The sequence below is a fragment of the Ochlerotatus camptorhynchus genome, unplaced genomic scaffold, assembly GCF_037179485.1.
Source record: "Ochlerotatus camptorhynchus isolate MF236.1 unplaced genomic scaffold, CSIRO-AGI_Acam_v1.1 ptg000516l, whole genome shotgun sequence".
NCBI classification, from domain to species: Eukaryota; Metazoa; Arthropoda; class Insecta; order Diptera; family Culicidae; genus Ochlerotatus; species Ochlerotatus camptorhynchus.
Genome location: NW_027041000.1, coordinates 941527 through 962178, shown reverse-complemented (window position 1 = coordinate 962178; position 20652 = coordinate 941527). Strand labels below are relative to the sequence as shown.

Genomic DNA, 20652 nt, shown 5'->3' with positions numbered 1-20652 from the left:
GCCTTTTCGGATGATTTCTTTACTTCTCTTAAATTTTCTCGTTATATTTGAGGTCATAGAACTTCCCTAGCAGCACACTTGTCACTGAACAGTTGAGGTTACTTGTATGTAACTTATTTCAGTCACTATCAAGTTGCAGTAGCTTATTATGATGGACGTGTGTTGCTTGGGTTGTTAAAATCCGCCTTGAAGTTGAAGCTGAAATGCCCAGAACTCTACAAAAGTTCACTCATTATCCCCCAGTATTTTTATAAAACCTTCCCGAAATACTCGGTGCCGTAAAACGGGGTATCTTTAATAATGCGGGTATCTTTGATAGTATAATATAATGAATAAATTTACTCTCTGCACATTTTCCGAATAGAAAACATTGGTTTCATATTGTAACTTCAGGTATTGACCTTGATATCGTATAAAATTTTTATATAGTATTTTACACATATTTTTCAATCATATTAAAAAAGGCACTCAACTATCAGTTATGAAATGTATTTCCGACACAGTCATCGTACATTCAATGTTGTTTTCTTATTGATTTTTATGTTATCTGATAATATAGGGGAAATGGCTCTAATGTTTGCCTATGGATCTAAGATTGGGCCCATCGCAAAAAATCTGCTATTTATCAATTTATCTAGATGAAAGCGTCATAGGGACGGTTCTAATGGATATTTTTGGTTGCTATTGAAAATTTAGTCATTCAAAATTTCATATTTCTTGAACTACGAGTACTAGTTTCACGCCTGTTTTTCTACATTCTACGAGCATTATCAAAGTGATCCGAAATCAAAATACTGATGTTCGGTCACAAGACTAAAAAATAGTGCAAGTGCAAAATTTCCGCCAAACATAAAGCCTGTCCACGTTAAATTTTGGACACTTTTCTTTCAGTGTAGTTTTTGAAATATTTCATGAACCTCTGAAACGTTTCACTTATATCACAGCTGAAGCTCTCTACTTTATTTTTTGGTGGTACAACATGTTTACATTCTTATTCAGTATGGTAAAATGGCGTCGAATCAAGTGGAAGTACGTAAACGCATTTTGTACGAACGGCAACAAAATCCAACGATCTTGCCAAAAAGTTAAAACTGCCGAAGAGTACCGGGTTTAGTGTATGCAAATCGTTTGACCAGCATATAGTTCCGTTCAAGTTCCACCAGAAGCTTCTTAGAATGCTCTTCAAATTTGGTACCGGAACTTTCAAGTTCTTATAACGACTTAAAAATGAGGCTGCTTAGAATTCTATAGACCACCTTCAACCAAGCTGCTTAAGCCACAAATAGCCTTTTATCAAAACTTTTCATTTCTTGGGTCAGTTCGTAATGTGGCTCACAAAGATAGAAAATCAAAATCATATGTACAAAAAGGCTGACTAAAAGTACATTGGTACGCCCCTCGCGCGCCGCTAGTATGCCTCTAGTGCTGGGAATCGAAAATCTTTGACAGTACGGTTTGTTTATAATTCTGTTCTCTATAGTGGTGCAAGTTTGATCAAATAACGTCCGGTTGCAAGCTGGCTAAAGTGCTGAAGATGCTGAAAACAACAGTTTGTCGAGCGTTGAGAACCGACAAGGAAACCCTGAGTGTGGAAAGGAATCAGAGAACCTACGAAAAAACTAGAACCAGGGATCGTCAGCTGCGCAGCAAGGTGTTGAGGTGCTTTAAAGCCAACCCCGGTCTTTCGATCCGAGATGAGGCCAGAAGGTACAACGCCAACTTTCAAGCGGTGCAGAACATCCTTACCAGGGAAGGATACAAGTCGTACAAAGCCAGTAAACATCCGAACCGGCACATGAAGCGTGCAAAGCTCTTGTACGACCGTGTTGTGACGAAACACAAAAGCTGCACTTTGATCGATGATGAAACATACGTCAAACTCGATTTTAAGCAGCTTCCCGGTCAAAAGTTTTACATCGCGACTGGACGTGGGGATGTGCCGGAAGATTCAACTTCGTGTTTGCCGACAAGTTCGCGAAGAAGGCCATGATTTGGCAAGCGATTTGAAAACGGAACCATTTGTCACATCCTCGACGATGACATCCCAAGTTTACATCGAAGAATGCCTGAAAAAGCCTATATTGCCGTTCATCCGCAAGCATAGGGCAAAGTCATCTTTTTGCCGGATTTGGCCAGCTGCCACTACTCCAAGGTAGTTCCGAAGTGGTATGCTGCCAACAAGCTGATGAATTTTCCGAATTGCCCGGAAGTTCGACCAATCGAAAAATACTGGGCAACTTCAAAGCAGCGACTTCGACGAAGCGGCGGGGCAGTCAAGGATATCCAGCAAATGCGGGCAAAATGGAAGAAATGCGCTGATTCCGGGGCCGTTTCCACTGTGCGGGCGCTGGTGGGCTCCATCAAGAGAAAGATTTGAGATTTCGTTTGAACTGGTAACCATCTAATGCTATAACTTTGAAGTTTTAATAAAAGTGCTGTAAAGGAACCATTAATGGACTTTTTAAGCTTATTGAATCACGAATTGCTGGTATTTTTGTGCGTACCAATCTACTTTTAGTCAGCCTTTAGTATTCCATTCGACGTCTAATTGCTGTCTTTAACTTGATTTTTTTTTTTGTGAAGCCCTTGGCTAGAAAAAAATCAGAGGTATAAGGCCTGCCTTGGGAAAAAAACACAGTTGGAATTTACAGAGTTTTGGCTGGACGACGTTTAAAATTTGGAAAACCCAGAAGAACAAACTATACCATTGGCATTGAGTTAATGACTAATCCGAACAAAGGCAGAGCTCCACCGTGGAAGGCGGTGCCCCCGTCCGGTAGAGATGCCCGACAGCCGAAAGGAAGGAATCAAACATTGAAAAACAATCCAGCGTCCTTCAGGAAGGATATCAGGGTAGCCAGGATCGAAGGTTCGTCGCCCAGTATGTCTCTGATATTCCCCGAAAGGCCGTAGTGTTGCCGCACGAGCTCGTACTTTTGACACACGCAGAGGATATGCTCGACGGTGGCTGGAATATTACAGACGACGCAAGTCTTGCGGAAAACTCATCCGCCGAAATCGTGTGAGAGCCGGGTGTGACCTGTGGGAAGCCTGGAGATGACTCGTTGCTCCTTCAGGTTTCCAAGGTCCTTCCATGGACGCGTGCTTTCCTTGATTTTCCTTAGAAACGGTCCTTGTTTTGCCAACCAGTCTTCTTGCCACCTAGCCTGCATGGAAGTTTCGACCCATCGCTTGATGTCCGGAAGGGGAACTTCATCGGTGTACCTGGCACCAGATGGTCCCGCCCCGGCCAGTCTGTCAGCGTCGGAGTTGCCAGTGATGCCACAATGCCCTGGAACCCAAGCAAATACTGTGTTGGGGGGGGGGCATGTCTGATGATCCCCTGAATCCACGGATGAGTGGACATGTTGGACCGGAGAGCAGAAATTACGCTGTGTGAATCAGTGAGGATTAGGACTGGTCGTTCGAAAGATGTGATTGCTGTTTCGAAAATCACCGTTGCCTCTGCAGAAAAAAAAAACAAAGCAGTGTGGCGGTAGGCTCAAGCTCGTTGGCGAGATCTTTCCCACAATGCCTATCCCAACCAGCGTTGCTAGATATACCGATTTATCGGTATTTATACAGATTTTCACACTTGATACCGATATACAGATAAGGATTCTCAGAATACCGATTTTTGGGATTTTATACCGATTTGTTCCGATTTTTTTAAATATTCTAAATGATTATTGCCTGCCCGTGCTGAGCTGTCAGAGAAAACTATTGTGAGCGGCTTTTTGAATATCTCAAATTCTTTGAGCTTGCTCAAAACAAATATTCATCTATATAAATGTCTTACGCTTGATACTCTTTCGACTATTGTTTACATTTCCTCGCCGTTTTTGGCTACCCAGGAATCGAGAAACAGCCGATGGCTCGTCTCGGAAATTCTTGGAAATCAGGAAATACTTTTTTCCAGTGGTCAAAGAGGTCCATCAAAATGTTCATTTTTTCGCTTCCTGAAGTTATCCTGAAGCTAATAACTGCAGGCATTTTTAAGAAAGTATGGGCAAGTTAAAAGATCTGTAAAGGTAACTTCTGTTAAAATTCGTGAACCCGGGAAACTTCAAGGAAATTTGATGGTTTTCAGGACAGTTCCATTTGTTTCAGGAGCATTGCGAGAACTTTAGGGATGCTCTGAGAACATCAGAACAGATCAATTAATGTCAAGGGAGTTTCTGAAATTTTAAAGGAGTTCGTGAAAACTCTTAGATTCTCCGAAAACTTCCACAAAGTTCATGAGACAGGGTCATGATATTTTTGGAAACGTACGGGAAGGAACATTAGAAAATTGTGAGAACATTTTAAGGAAAGGTCCGTGTTTTATGATGGCAGCTTCGAGAACTTTTAAAAATAGTATATGCTGATTCCAAGAAAATTCTGAGAGCACTTAAGATGTTCTGAAATCTTCAAAATAGTCTAGAGACCTTCAAATAAGATAGGAGATTTTCCGGTAGTTTCCCAGTACTTCATGGATGATCAGAGAACTTCAAAACAGCACCATTCACTTCAGGAAAATTGCAGGAACCTTCAAGGAAATCTGAAGAAGCATGGGATATTCCGAAGTGCATTTCCGAAATGTTCCGAAAACTTCAGCGATATTGTGAGGTATTAAGAGATGTTTTATGAATATTAGGAAAATTGCTGGATAAAGAACTTCAGGGAATGTTGTTCTAACATCCCAAAAAAATCTCTTTCTTCCGAATTTTTTTCCCAACTACTCCTTGAAGTTTCTTTCAACTGTTCCGTATGCCGTCTGGCCTCCGACTTTCTCCAGAAGTCTCTTCCACTCTACCTTAGAATGTTTTTTCCAGCGGCTCCAGGAAGTTCAATTAAACTTCTACCAAAATTGTCTAGGGAATTCTGCCAGAAGGTTCTTTCGTCTTCTTCTGGAAATTTCTCCATAGGTTTTTTCCAACTTCTATTGGAAGGTTTTTCTGAGCTTCTTATGACTTCCCCTGGAATTGGCTATTCCAAAAATTCTTTACTGTTTCCGATTATCGAATCTTTTTGGATTCCTCTGGATGTACCATCCGGTTTTTCCGAAAGTTTTTTTTTTCAAATTTTTGCCTGAACTTTCTTAATATTTGTTTTGGATGGTATCTGGGATAATTTTCCGACTTTTCTTAGAACTTTCTTCAAACTTCCTTAAGAAGAGTTTCTTACTTTGACTATATGTTTTAGTATTACTTCTGCGTGAAGTCAACGATTTACATAGTTGAAGATGCTAATTTCAAATAACAGACTGTAGTGGTAATTTTTATACGATAGATGGAGTAGATGAAAGCATAGAGTTGATAGTTCCGTTAGAGTACGGCAGTGTGAAAATTGCATATAGATATTAGAATAGCGAGCTAGGACAACTTTTAAGGAAGGTACAAATCGGTTTTTTCATCTTTCTTTACCAAAATACCGCTTTGGAGAGGGAAGGTGAGGGTCCCCCCCCCCCTGCCACCACTTGCTTGAGTTTTTTAATTATTTCTCTGGAAGTTTTTTCGGCATTCTGGAGAAGCTAATTCAAACTTTCCCCGATATTATTTCTGACTTCTCCTGGAAAGCAATTTTTCCGTTCTTAGTTCAAAAGTTTTAATTTTCTCCTACAAGAACGACACAAATATAAAATTATTTAAAATTTAAAATACCGATAAATACCGATTTTTTTAAATATTTCATACGGATAAGATAGAAAACAATTTGGTAACGCTGATCTCAACTCCGTTGTGCGATTTGGACCCGTCCGTAAAACGGTGCGTATGCCTGGGGTACCCGGAGTATAGCATCTCCGCGACGGAATGTCTGAGCGCCGCCGAGTTGTCTCCTGCCCTAAACTGGTCCTTAATTCGGCTTTCGATTGCCATGAACTTGAAATTTGGATAACGTAAATGGATGCTGTCGTTGACATAGTTATTTAAATGGACAAGAACTATTGAATGGTTTTCACAATAAAATTAGGAGATTAAAATTATGATTCTTTAATTTGAAATTATGATTAATTATACTTCTTCGTAATTACGTGCTAACTGAAACTTTGCGGTTACCTTCAACTTTGCTGACATTATCTGATTGCAAGCTTCCACGAAAGAAAGGTAGACAAACGATTATAAATATTACTAAAATGGTACCATTGGTTAATTTTAATATAGCACCATGCCCGATTTAAACGGGTTTAGATAGGTACTATTGTGAGTTTAAAATATTTTACTATGAATCAAATAAACTGACCTTTAATTTGCTTATATGAAGAATTATAACGCTCACTATTTGGAAGATTTGGATTTTTTTTTTCGTTGATTTGTGTTCCGTGCTAGCACCAATGCTACCGATCCATCAACTCATGAACCGGGTACCAACGGCTTTACTTCCCGTCATCAGAGATGTGGGATTGAACCCAGGCCTGCTGGGGAGAGAGGTAATCACGCTTACCACTACACCACCGGCGCCGCTTGAGATTTTGAATTGAGTGGAGCACAGTTTAAAGATAAATTGAAAGTCAGCTCACTTAAATGAGTTTCAGTTAGAAAACGCTTATCTGTCATAATTCTGCAACATCAAAATGAAATGTGGTGACTTGTTGTATGAAATGCATTCTAATTAACGAATTCCGTTCGAATGTGTAAAACAAACATTATTCAGTTACCGAAAGATAGGTGTACATTAGAGTGATGCAAAATTTGAAATTTTCGCTCCACAATATTTAAACGACTTCAAATCAGATCCAAACAAACCTCTCAAAATTTGAACCCATTTGGGGAAAAACTGAGATGGCACAAACCATTGGAAGTTTGTATGGGAATTACTATGGTAAAACCAAGATTTTTGTTCATGTCTATCTAATAATTCACCATATCGGTCTGCTTCAAAAACTTTCAACTGTACTTGTAGGAAATTTTCCCAGCTACAATTTTGCTCAAGACCTCTTTTTGATTAAATGCAAGGATCGAAAGTTATCAATGGTTCAATGCACTGATGTCTTATGATCATGCTCAATCAACTGCTCAGCAGGCAACATTGGTGTTTCTGGGGCGTTGAATAGGACACAAAAATCATGGCTACTATGTCACACTGCAAAATACAGTGTTGCCTACAGAGCAGCTGCTTGATCATGTCATATGTTTACCAATCTCTTAAATAATTAATAACTTTTTCCTGTCTCGTTTTACATAGAAACGGTCTTGAGCAAAGTTGTAGCTGACAAAGTTTTGTATAAGAATGGTTATCGAACTGTTTCGCAGCTCAATATGGAAAAAGACTAGAAGGCAATGAACAAAAAGTTGAGATTTCCCATAGTAATTTACATGTAAACTTCAAATGGCTTGTGCGAAGTCTGTTTCTAACCAAATGAGTTGTCTAGTGTACATGTCTTTAACCTTAATTTAAATGTGGTAGGAACTGAATTTAAAATTAAAAAAAATAATATTCTTGAGTATGAATGATGAATTAAAACTTTTTTGATTTGATAATTAAATTTATAAATCACAAATGTTGTTATTATTATTGAACGAAGCAATAAATAAAAATTTTGAAGACCTACATTTCATTTTCTTATTAGAAGGGTGGAAAATATCTAAATCCAAACTAGATCCTGAATAAATATATAGAATATTAGAACTAGACCCCGTGTTTTAAAACAATCACAAAGAATTATTTCCATGATATAATTCCAGATAATGTTAAGGCTTTCCAGAATCATAAAATTTACATAGCAACTGCATACACCGCTAACAACATAGTTCAATGTTCTGCTCAGAAATCACATCGAACACAATCGAGTAGGTAGCCCAGAGTTTCCATCCTGCAGGGCACCAAACAGCAGGCAGGATATTGTACTACCAGCAGTGAGGAGCAAAAACCCATTTCAAACACATTTCCCCATCAGCTTCATTTGTTTAGCTGTCAGTTTGCCACTGCAATGTGGAAAAATTGCTTCACATGTATTATGATTATAAAGTCATTTCACCGTGCAAGCCAATATTGTTTGCTGCAGAAGCAGAAGCAGCAGTAGTGTAGCAGTAGCTCCATGGATGCTTTCTCTGCGCGCTTCGGGTCGGTCTATGGCTACATAAAAGTTCCTCCTCTGGGTGTAGTAGTAACGTTCTTTTTTTTTACCGAACTGTTCCATGGCGAAGATGTTTCCCTTCTTCCATGAATTGATGGCTTTTGCCATCGCTAGGAACACTGCAGCAGCAGCTTGTGTTCGAAAGTATGTTTTTCTACTATCTTTCAATATATTTTAGAATCATGTTTGATGCTTTCCAGAATGGAGGAAAAACTTTTGAAAAAGTGATTTCTGCTGTCACCGCACCCTGCTACCATTATTATTAGTCCGTAGCGGTGACGTATGTGTGACGTTATAAGTGACATGGGCTATTTGCACCTGAACGGCGAACGGAAACCGTTTTCATCAGTTTCATCAACACATCGCGCGGCAACGAATGGCCCTCGCACTGATGGTGCATAATTTATTTTAATTGCACGATGAAGACATTTACATGGACCATGCCGAGAGAGTATTATGTGGATTTTCGCGCGCGCTGCTCATCATCGTCGAAGGGAAAACGTCCATCCGTCGTCGTCGTCAGCGTCGTTTGCGAAGGGCAATAGTTGCAACCTGATGATGGGTGGTAGACTTGATCCCTCGGAATCCAACATTCACCTTACCCTCCCATTTCCTATCATCCGGAGTGAAGCACGTTCCTAACGATGAGGATGGTTCTGCTCGCCATCCGGCTGTTGTCTGCCTGCTGCGTCGTAAATTGGCTGTGAAGCTTCGCAATGGAATGCTGTGGGGAAGAAAAATTGTTATTTTTTTTTTAATAATGAAGAACATAATGATAAGGAAAAATTTAGCCAAACGATCACCGGGATGAGGGCGTCCGTTCCAGGAGATGTGGGGGAAAAAATGGCCCTAATTTATGGCCGGACTCGTGTCTGGAAATTGGTACAGTTTATGAATTTTTAATGTTGATTATTCCGTCATAATGGATTACGACCACGGGAACACGAGTCGGTATCATCTCCAGGCGCCCGGTTCGGGGAAGTACCACCGCATGTGGAAATGCGATCGTAAATTAGATTGGACCTAGCGCCAGTTTGACGTGTTAAGGCCGATATAATTGCGTTTGCAATGTAGATACAGTAACGATGGGAATTTTTTTTTTAGCTATATTTACTTCCAAATTTTAACGCCGCGCTGTCAATGGCGTAAGGAGGCTGCTAGGCAATATATCTTCCATGTTCGTAAATCATTTAGACACGTTTAGATGATCTGATGTTTGCAACGATTTAAAACCATAGTGCTCGCAGCATGAGAGCTCATTTTTTTTTTGTTTTTTTCCTCATTTATCATAGTATTGATTGACCGTAGTTGAAAAAAAATGGCCGGGTCTTAATCGTTTCCTGAACCATTTTAATGTGGTTTGAGTCATTGACTTGGAAGCGATTGAAAAAAAAACGGATGCCAACAGCCCTGCTGAAATCAAGGTTCATTACCTATTTATTTCGTGATTTAATTGATTCAATTAGTCACGAATTGCAGATTTTGTTCTTAACAATTATAGCATGTATGGCGAAGCCCCGGGCAGCATCAGATTGAATGGTGGCATGAAAAACATAGAAATTCAGCTGATTATCAATTTCGGAGGGGTTCTCGGCTCGTTGTGCAGCACAAAAGTATAAATTCAAAACATCTTCTTCGGCCTGGCTTTAATTCTCTTATATGAGCTTACGCCAGTGCATAGTGGTTCAGAATGAAGACATAAGTGGAATGATATGTTTTGAGCCTAAAATGAAAACTTTAGACTAAAAGTCTCTTGTACACAGTTGTTCCTTATAGTTAGGCACATATTTTTATAATAATGATTTTTAGGGTGGTTCTTATTATCATTAAAATCAAAAATCTAACTTTTTTGTTTGAAGAAATTAAGGTATACAAAGGTGGGCAAAGTAATAGTTAAGCAAATTTCAAGCAGCTTAGTTAAAAAAATAATTGTATCTCTTAAATTGAGCTATTCTCTTGAATTGAGTGAGGGTGTCTCTAAAAAAACAGTTGTTTTGCTCTAGTTTTATTATTTCAAATTTCTCAACAAAGGTGTCTTGAAATAACTTTTAGATCATAAAAAGGCGCAAATTTTTGCTGCACAAAGCTTGTCAATATATTTTGCCAATCAAGAGTTATTGACGTGTTTCTACTAAAAATATGGCCTTTTCAAATGTTAATATCTCTATTTGGGGCAAACAAAAAAAGGTTTTTTACGGCATTTGAAAGGGTGTATGTTATTCTCAATATTATGAAAAAATGGGAGGTGTATTATTTTTTAAACTCGTATAAATATCAATTTGAATGTATTCATATTTTTACTATATTTGGGTATATCTTTTTTATTAGAAGAGCTACAGACAACAACATTCGTCTTAAAGAGTTTTAAAAGTCTCTAGAAGATGACTTTCATGAGAAATTTTTCGTCTTCTGAATCGTTCCCTGGCTCGATAAACGGACGACTTAAGCGCCACCACCAAAGAAAGACCGTCCGTCGAGTCTTGTCTGCCCGGCTAGAAACTCGACCTCAGGGCGGGTTTATTCAATCAGAACCAAAAATTTAATTTCAAAACGAAACAGAAGACTCTAACGGTACGGTGGATCGAGATTCTCCACACAAAGAGGTCGTCTCAATCGCGACGAAAGAATAGTTGATGCTACCGGTCGTTCTACCTACTCACGAAAAACAACACTCACCAGTATCATCACCGGAGGAACTCACTTATTCAAAAATCCCCGCCGATCGAGACACGTGAGTGGAGAGACTGATTACTACAATCCAGTGTGTGCAGTGCAATCAGGCTAAGGCCTTGTTGTCCTCTGCTGTCCGAAGAAGTCGTCTTCACTCTACTCGATCCATGGCCACAGTTCGCCAGCCTCGTAGTCTGCGAAGGGTCCACCTTGCCCGCTGCGCGCCTCTTCTTCTTGTTCCTGTTGGGTCGCTTTCTAGAACCATTTTCACTGGGTCGTCGTGCGGCATTCTTACGACGTGCCCAGCCCACAGTAGTCGCCCAATTTTTGCAATGTGGACGATGGATGGATCTCCCAGCAGCTGGTGCAATTCGTGGTTCATTCGCCTCCTCCACGTTCCGTCATCCATCTGCACTCCACCGTAGATGGTACGCAACACCTTCCGTTCGAAAACACCAAGGGCGCGTTGATCCTCCACGAGCATAGTCCAGGTCTCGTGGCCGTAAAGGACCACCGGTCTAATCAGCGTCTTTTAGACAGTCAACTTCGTGCGGCGGCGAATTTTATTCGACCGGAGCGTCCTCCGGAGTCCAAAGTAGGCACGATTCCCTGCCATAATGCGTCTTTGAATTTCTCTGCTGGTATCATTTTCGGCGGTCACCAGTGAGCCCAAATACACGACCTCATCGACCACCTCGATTTCGTCACCGTCAATCTGAACTCGGGGTGGGAGGCTAACATTGTCTTCCCTAGAACCTCTTGCTTTCATGTATTTTGTCTTTGATGCGTTGATGGCAAGTCCAATCCGTCTAGCTTCAGCCTTCAGCCTGATGTACGTTTCCGCCATCATCTCAAAGTTCCGTGCCATAATGTCAATGTCATCGGCGAAACCAAGGAGCTGGATGGACTTCCTGAATATCGTGCCACTCGTTTCTATCCCAGCTCTTCTGATCACACCTTCTAACGCGATGTTGAACAGCAGACACGAAAGTCCATCACCCTGCCGTAACCCCCTTCGAGATTCAAAGGAACTCGAGAGTGTCCCCGATACTCGAACAACGCACATCACTCGATCCATCGTCACCTTGACCAATCGCGTCAGTTTATTCGGAAATCCGTACTCGTGTATAATCTGCCATAGCTGATCTCGATCGATTGTGTCGTATGCGGATTTGAAATCGATGAACAAATGATGTGTGGGCACGTTGTATTCGCGGCATTTCTGCAGAACCTGCCGCATCGCGAAAATTTGGTCCGTGGTAGCGCGGACACCCATGAATCCCGCCTGGTATTGCCCCACGAACTCTCTTGCATATGGTGACAGACGGCGGCATAGAATTTGGGAGAGTACCTTGAAAGCGGCGCTCAGCAGTGTGATCACGCGGTAGTTGCAGCAATCAAACTTGTCGCCCTTTTTGTAGATTGGGCATACGACACCTTCCATCCACTCCTCCGGTAATATCTGCTCCTCCCAAATCTTGGCAATTACCCAGTGCAGAGCGCTAGCCAGTGTTTCACCACCGTATTTCAATAGCTCACTTGGTAGTTGATCTACACCAGTTGCTTTGTTGTTCTTCAGCCGACCGATCTCCTCCTCAACTTCTTGAAGATCAGGGGCCGGTAGCCTGTCGTCTTCTGCGCGTGCTCCAAGGTCTGTTGTCGTGCCACCTTCGTTTTCTGTTGCTTCACCGTTGAGGTGCTCGTCATTGTACTGCTTCAACCTCTCAATCACCTCACACTCGTTCGTGAGAAGGTTACCGTCCAAGTCCTTGCACATATCGGCTTGCGGCACGTAGCCTTTGCGCGAACTATTTAGCTTCTCGTAAAACTTCCGTGTGTCGTTCACGCTTTTCCTTCGAAAAACCGAGTTTTGTCTGTTCCGCGCTTGTCTTCATCGCTCCACATTCAATCTCGTGCGGTGTTGCAGCATTCTCGCCCGTGCTGCATTCTTCTCCTCTACTAACAGTTTGCATTCGCCGTCAAACCAGTCATTTCTTCGGTCCGGGATTGCAGTACCTAGTGCCGCTGCAGCAGTACTACCTATAGCTGAACGGATGTCCCTCCAGCCATCTTCATGAGAAGCTGCGCCAAGCTGCTCTTCCGTGGGTAGTGCAACTTACAGCTGCTGCGCGTAGTCCTGGGCAACTCCGGCGTCCCGTAGTTGCTCAATGTTGGGTCGCGGCGTTCGACTTCAACGTGTGTTATGCACCGTCGAGAGTTTTGAGCGCATGTATACTGCAACTAGGTAGTGGTCCGAATCTATGTTCGCACTGCGGTACGTGCGGACGTTGATAATGTCGGAGAAAAATTTCCCGTCGATTAGAACGTGATCGATTTGGTTTTCTGTGTGTTGGTCAGGTGATCTCCAGGTGGCTTTGTAAATATCCTTGCGGGGGAAAAAGGTACTTCGAACTACCATACCCCGGGAGGCTGTAAAGTTCACGCATCGTTGGCCGTTGTCGTTCGATACGGCATGCAGACTGTTTGGCCCGATTGCCGGTCTATACATTGCCTCCCGTCCTACCTGAGCGTTCATATCGCCGATGACGATTTTGACGTTGCGAACAGCCGTCGTACACCTGCTCCAGCTGCGCATAGAACGCTTCTTTCTCGTCGTCGGGTCTCCCTTCGTGTGGGCAGTGCACGTTGATGATGCTGTAGTTGAAGAAACGACCCTTAATCCTCAACTTGCACATCCTCGCGTTGATCGGCTGCCAACCAATCACGCGTTGGCGCATCTTACCCAGCACTACAAAGCCGGTTCCCAGCTCGTTGGTAGTGCCACAGCTCTGGTAGAAAGTAGCCGCTCGATGCCCGCTTTTCCATACCTTTTGTCCCGTCCGGCAAAGTTCCTGCAGTGCTACGACTTCGAAGTTGCGTGGTTGAAGTTCGTCATAGATTAACCTATCGCAGCCCGAGAAGCCAAGCGATTTGCAGTTCCATGTTCCGAGTTTCCAATCGTAGTCCTTATTTCGTCGCGTAGGTCTGTGCCGATTGTTCCGATTCGTATTTCTTTCTTCAGTATTTGCAAATTGCCCCAACCCCCTGTCTCGCTTGGGGACCATCGTGCACAGCTCTGTTTAGAGTCCCACGCTGGCACTAGGATGGTGATCAGCCGCTCCTAACATGGAGAACAGACGCCGTTTTGAGCCGCACCTCCATGGTGAACAGACGCTCGGGTTTGGTGAAGCATTTCCTCTATCACCGTACTATGGTTACCGCGCCAGTGTTCGCGTCGCACCTCTTCACTTTGCTATTGCCGGACTGGTAACATTGCCCAGGCTACGCCACCCAGCTGTGTCCATGTTTCAGCTGGTAGTCTTTTGTTATTATATGACTCGAGGAGGCGTGAAGTAGGAACTTGTGAGGACCAGGGCTAGGTATTTCGCTCCTTCCAGGTTGTCAACTCACCATTGTGTAGCCCATACTACAATCCACAAAGCATATAATATGCTAGGATTTATTGAAAGATTTAGTTAAGGACCCATATACCATAAAAACACTTCATGTAGGTTACGTTAGATCACTTTTCGAACTTATATAACTTATATAAATCGTACAGAATCAAGAAACTTATACAAGTCGTATAGAATCAGTTCAAAAACAATGTTTGTTATTCGCTCTTAGGAAACTAGGCAGGACTTCTTTTTCCCTTTCCTTCTTATGAATCCCGTTGCATGTTGATCAACATTGAAGCGTTTAAGAAACGAAGAGAACTTGCCATGATCTCTTTTGTTAATGATGTAATCTCACAGTGAATAAATTCAAAAAATGTATTAGCAATCAACAGAATGATGAATTTCTGTAATAAATACTGTGTGGTTATGAGTGTACCCCATTAGGCATAAATACGTTAGGCATATGGACGTTTGGCATAAAGTCATTAGGCATCATTGACGTTAGGCATAATATACGTTAGGCATAATTGACGTTAGACATAAAATACCTTACTGCTGTGCTACTCTAGAAACCTGTTTCGAGCATAGTAAACATTGCTTTAATTAAGCTAAGCGTTTAAGAAAAGGTGATACAAGTTAAACAAACACAGTTTATTTAAGAAGCACAGTTTGGAATCCATTATTTATCATATCATAAGTGACGTAGTTGCATATTTACTATGATTCAAGATTAGTAGCGATAGCGCATCTAGAAATAAAAACATCATACATTTATTGTAACACATATTGCAATTGTCAAAGAAGAAAAGGTTTTCCTCAAACAACAGCTCATGCAAATTTTTCATTAAATAACAAAAAACAGCTAAGGTTGAATGAAAGATGATGCCAAAGAACAGCTCATGAAATAAAGAATGGTGAATTCTGTGGTTTTTCATTCAATAACAAAAAACATACCTGTTGCTTCCAGGATTTCCTGCCATACTTTTCGATACAACGATTATGGTTTTGTTGTCATCAGAATGAAAACTAGCGGAACCGTCTGTTGATGTGAGGGAGCGATACTTCCATGAACAGTGACGAGTTGCCACAACAAACAAGGAACTGTGACAAACGTATCATCTGCCACTCAATACTTTGCCTGTCCAAGACGTCGTAAGTTTTCATGAGTCCCAAAAATTAAGGCTCTTTCATTATTGTCACCGATGTCAGCAATCAATAGACGGTCCCCATTATCATCCTTCTGGAATTCATCGGGTAGATTATGCCTAACGTCCATGATGCCCAACGTCCGTATGCCTAACGTCCGTATGCCTAACGACCATATGCCTAACGTCGTGAGATTATTGATGTGACTATACCAAAAACTACATTTCAAAACATTAACTGCTAGAGTTTTATCCATACCGTTGTATTTGATGAAGAGTCACAGATATTGAGATATTGATAAAAATGTAACATTGCTTCTTGATTCCAATTTCGTCTTCATACGAGTTTCAATTCCATCCGAACACATTGAAAAGTCATTAGGTTCACTTTAGTATAGGGACGAAGCCAGAAAAAAAAATTAATTCGATAGTTTTCGAGAAGAATGGATGTTAGATTACAGACTTTGTTTTGTAGCATTGGAACTAAACTATCGTTCCAAACGTATGATTGATTCGTTCACATCGAAACGATTGATATGTTTGATGTTTGTGTTAGATATGACGGAAATGGTTGCTTATACCGAAGTAGTGATCTACCATACTCGTCAAAGTATAATTAATCAAAAGTTTCTTGATCCAATCACTAGGGATGCAGTGGTGCGTTGGAATCTACGTCCAGATTTACTTTTAATCTGGCTGCCTGTAATTGATTACGATTATCAAGCGTTCAAAACCTTATACGGTTTCGTGATGCAGATAAGACAATGACGTAGTCATATTGATCAACAAACAACGTAGTTGTTTAAAATATGTGTCCACTGTTATTAAAGTGACTTCGGGCTTACGACGATTGAATTCGTTTAGATCACTACAATGTAACTGGATGAGAAATTATTGCCCATATTCGAATTCGTGGAAGGCTTCACAGCGGACCAATTTAGAATTGAATAGCACCACAGTGTAACACACTGTCTAGCTAACACTAGTTCCGAGCGCACAGCGAACCTTATCGTTTTCTTGCCTCCGATATTAATGTAAACAAATTTAGGGAATGCTTTTGCTTAATTCTAATAAATTATATCCATTTTTCTTTGTCTCCCGGTGTAGTGCCGTGTAGCGTTACCAACCGACACGGGACGTCGAGTCCTTTCGGTAGTGCTTCCGTTTCACTCGGCAGAGCTCCGCTGGTGTAGTTGGTTGTAATATGAATTCTACTAGCGCACAGTACACCAAGAGGGGAATAACATTTTTTGCCTCCTGCATGATGGCGAAACGGAAAGGATACGGGACTACCGGAAGTCAGTCAACGAATCCTCGGGTAGCCTGGGAAGGAAGAGTGTGGTTCATATAATGGGTAAATGTACTACTTGAAAAATGTGCCTCAACTTTAGTGTGCAAATTATCGCTTACTCTTAGTGTGTAAAATGAGCAAAATTAATCCGGAACAAGCAAGTCGGCTGGAAGTATAAAATTGAAATATTTATCAAATTTTGTGCGGTTTTCGGGGAAGCAAATTCGTGTTAAGGGAAAAGTTTTTCTAGCTGTTTGAATTTTGACACTATCGTCAGGGCGTTGCGCTGCGTTAGGGAAAAGCGGCACAAGACAGTTACACATTCGTTAGATACAATTAAAACTTTAAAACAAACAGCCACACTCACAAAAAAGCGGAGCAAAGTCCCGCCGGCAATTAGAGGAAACGGAAGCTGTAGCTGCGGTTTTTTCCCGATTTTCCCTTTTCCTTCACAGTTTTTGTTTCGTCTGGTGGGTTCAACTAGAGTAGAGGAATCGAGATCTGCATGCTCCAGAAACTCAGAGCAAATATGCACAGCGTTTGCCCTTACCGAGCTTGGCTACTTTGCTTCTGAAAAATAGTTGCACCCTCATGCACGTAAACAGTAATGGTCAAAACTTTAGCTCTGTGGTTCGATCTTCACGGTAATGTTTATTCAAATCAACGCAATAATGTTTATGTGCACTCAAGTTTTGACCAGCCCTGTACAATTGCAGTGAGCAAGGTTATGTAAAAGCGCTACTCCTTAGAGCAACGCGAATTCCGACGGAGTTGAGAGGCAGAAAAAAGAACAGGAAAGCCGTAGAAAAACTGCAACCACATCGCATCCTTCAGTTTGTCCAAAACATTTGTCTATGCACTGTTGGCAGAAGCCTTGCAGGCAGTTTGCGACAACATAACGGAGAGTAAGGGGAGGGTCGTTCGTCTCGTCTCGTCTCAGCTGGCTGCTATGTGGGTTTCTATTGCCGGAAATCAGCAGCAAATCTTCTTCACTTCACAAATAAGCACACTATGGGGGTGGATGGCAGAAAAAGTGCACGCGAAACGGTCACGGAATTCTGGATTTCCGCAGTGTTTTAGTCGAATCTGAAATGATTCTTCTTCTTTTTTCTTTTTTTTTTGGTCATGCGGGGAAAGTTGCATCTTCGTAATAAAAGAGACAGCTTTCTCTTTTCCTCGCTTTTTTACAGTCACAGAAAAGTAGCCTAGACGTGCTCGGAATGTACGTATTTCATGCTCAGAATCTAGCTGACCTAGCGGAGAACTATGTTTAAGACCTCCGGTGCAAACATGGACGGAAATGCAAAATGAATTTTAAATTTCTTTGTGTTGCTCCGGTTAGTGTGAGGTGCTGATATAATTCACGGATTGAACTAGCCCGAGAGCTATTTCTCGCGTCACTTTTTAAATATACCAATGTAACATATCCACCATTTTGAGAAAATCGATGTTGAAGTTCGACAGATTGTTATTTTAACTGTTTAGAAACAATACATTTTGCCATACTATTTTTAATGTAGTCAGAGAATAATAACGTCGAAAATTCAGTAGAAACGGTAAAATCTCAATTTTTCTTTGAATTTTATACTACAATACTAGTCAAGTTCTACATCTCACATGTTACATTGGACGGTTTTTCTCAATGACATAATCAATGAGTGATACATTGGACGTTTTGTTCTACATGATAATAGATTCCCTTTCACAGATTTCAGAGTAGAATACCTAACTTTAGATTGGCCCGCCTTCAGAAAATGAGCACCAATCATGTTAGGCAGTCCGAATGAACGAAGTAACAATCATGTAGCCATCATTTCAAACGGTACATTGGACAATTTTTGACCTATGATTGTCTTAAATAAATGAAAGTAAATTTGGATGGGTGTTTTTGTATCACATACAATGATAGAAGAGCAATAGGTTGTATCGCTTAGCTCGATTTGTTTACATTTATTACTTAGGACCTTTTGAAAAGTGACGCAAGAATTCTCACCCCAGCCTGACCATGGAAGAAAGAAGTGCAAAATGGAGGTCGAAACTGAAAACCAGTTCGCGAAAGTTGTGCTCGAAGATTTGGACTAACCCGAAGAGTTACTGTACGTTTTTGATGGTGAATATGATAAAAATAAGTATAATAATATGTTTTACACAATGTTATTTTATTTTTAGGCGAAGAGTTTGAATACACATCGATTATTTGGGAAACAAAGGACAACCTGAAAATATTTCAGATGAGGGTACGGCAATGGAAGCCAGCGCAGTAATGCATAGCAAATGTTCTGCCGAGTAATCACTTGGAGGAAGATTTAATAAAACATCTTGTACTCTTTAAAGTTTTCAGATATTTTATATAAGTAATGTATAAATATTAATATAAACAAACAAACAATTAAACATATCAATTGTCAAATGAAAACTATGTGCCATAAACTATATTGTCCATGTGTCATCACACATAACATTTAATTAATGCTGCATGAAAGCGGTTATGTGTCTAACACATACATTTCATTTCAGAAATCACATTGCAAACAATTATGTGAACAATTTTATCGGTGAATATTTCGTTTTTTTTCTCTTCATGCTAATAGGGTACCAGACATGACTATAGGAGCCTATTAATCATTTTGTCAAGCTTTTGCATTCATGTTCCATCAGCTGTCACTGTTGTTGTTTGCGGTGACATCTATCGAAACCACCCATAATCTGTTTTACGTTAATTGTTCACAGAGGACAGTGTAGTGTAGTAAAATTATGTTTATTTTTGTTGATTATGATTTAACATTTTAATTGATTAGCCTACCTGGCTCTTCATCTTTGTTTAATTTGATGTTCTAATTTAATATTTGCGTTTTTCAACTAGTTTACAGAATGCCCCTTTGAGGAGGTGTTTTGTTTGAATTGAAAAAAGTGATAACCTACCTAACTATAAGTATAACATAACTTAACGTGCTAGATCACGTATGATCTGATGATTTGATCTCCGACAGGTGTCTCTGAACCTTTCCAGGATAAAAACTCTCCGTTCTTCTAATGTCTGAAGTCCAGCCAGGATGGATCTCAGAATGTCTAGACCACGGGGAACTGTTTAGGACCATCCTAAGGATCTTGTTCTGGTTCCTTTGGACTTTAAGGTGATGGCATTTGGCGCAACTCTCCCAGATTGGCATCCCGTATTCTATTACGGGAAGGATGATTTGTTTGTAGACAGCAAGCTTATTTTTCAGGTATAGAGTAGACCTCCTGTTGATGAGTAGATACAGTGATCTTATCAAGATGTTACACTTGGTTTTGTCAACGTGCTCGCTGAAAATCAGCTTGCTGTCTAGTGTTAAGCCGAGATAGACTACCTCTTTTGACCATTCCACCACTGTGCCGTTCAGGCAGATCTTATTATTCACCGACGGAACAAGTCTGGGAGATTTAGAGTGTGGAAATATGATGAACTGGGTCTTTGCTGCGTTGATACAGATCTTACAGCAGTTGAAATATTCAGACAAGACGTCCAGGCCTCTCTGAAGTTTGGCAGTTAGAGCTCCGATGACCCTACTCTTGTAGACGATGGATGTGTCATCTGCGAACAGAGACAACGATCCACCATCAGGGAGAACCGACATATCGGAGGTGAACAGGTTGAATAGAATGGGGCTAAGGATGCTCCCTTGTGGAACCCCAGCACCGATGTTGAAAGCATCCGATGTGATGCCATTCAGAGAGACTCGGAACGTGCTGTTCGATAGGTATTTGTTAATTAGCTTCTCTAGGAAGGTTGGAAGACCGTAGTGCTGCAATTTGAACACCAAGCCATTAGTGCAAAACATTTTTTTTTTTCGACATGACATGTAAATGATTTTTATTTCTTGTATTTGTGTGGTTTACATGTATTACTTATCAAGTGACAGATGCGTCTTTTCAACTTTAGTTCCTTTGAAATTTTCAATTATTATTCAAAGTTCCGAGTCCTATCAGGTATGTTTTAAGAATGACCACCTTGGTGGGATTGGTTTGTTTTAGATTTGAAAAAGGATACCACTTATAACTACTATTTACAACTACAACTACTATATACACCTAATCTACTATATACAAATT

At 40.8% G+C, this 20652-nt stretch overlaps 1 protein-coding gene and 1 long non-coding RNA gene across 3 annotated transcripts in view; both read left to right on the top strand.

Moving 5' to 3' along the window:
• Positions 1-20652, top strand: part of LOC135712917 (uncharacterized) — a 276389-nt gene that overhangs the window by 226474 nt on the left and 29263 nt on the right. The window lies entirely within an intron of this gene.
• Positions 1-20652, top strand: part of LOC135712915 (Krueppel-like factor luna) — a 328356-nt gene that overhangs the window by 295647 nt on the left and 12057 nt on the right. The gene's annotated exons all lie outside the window — the stretch shown is intronic.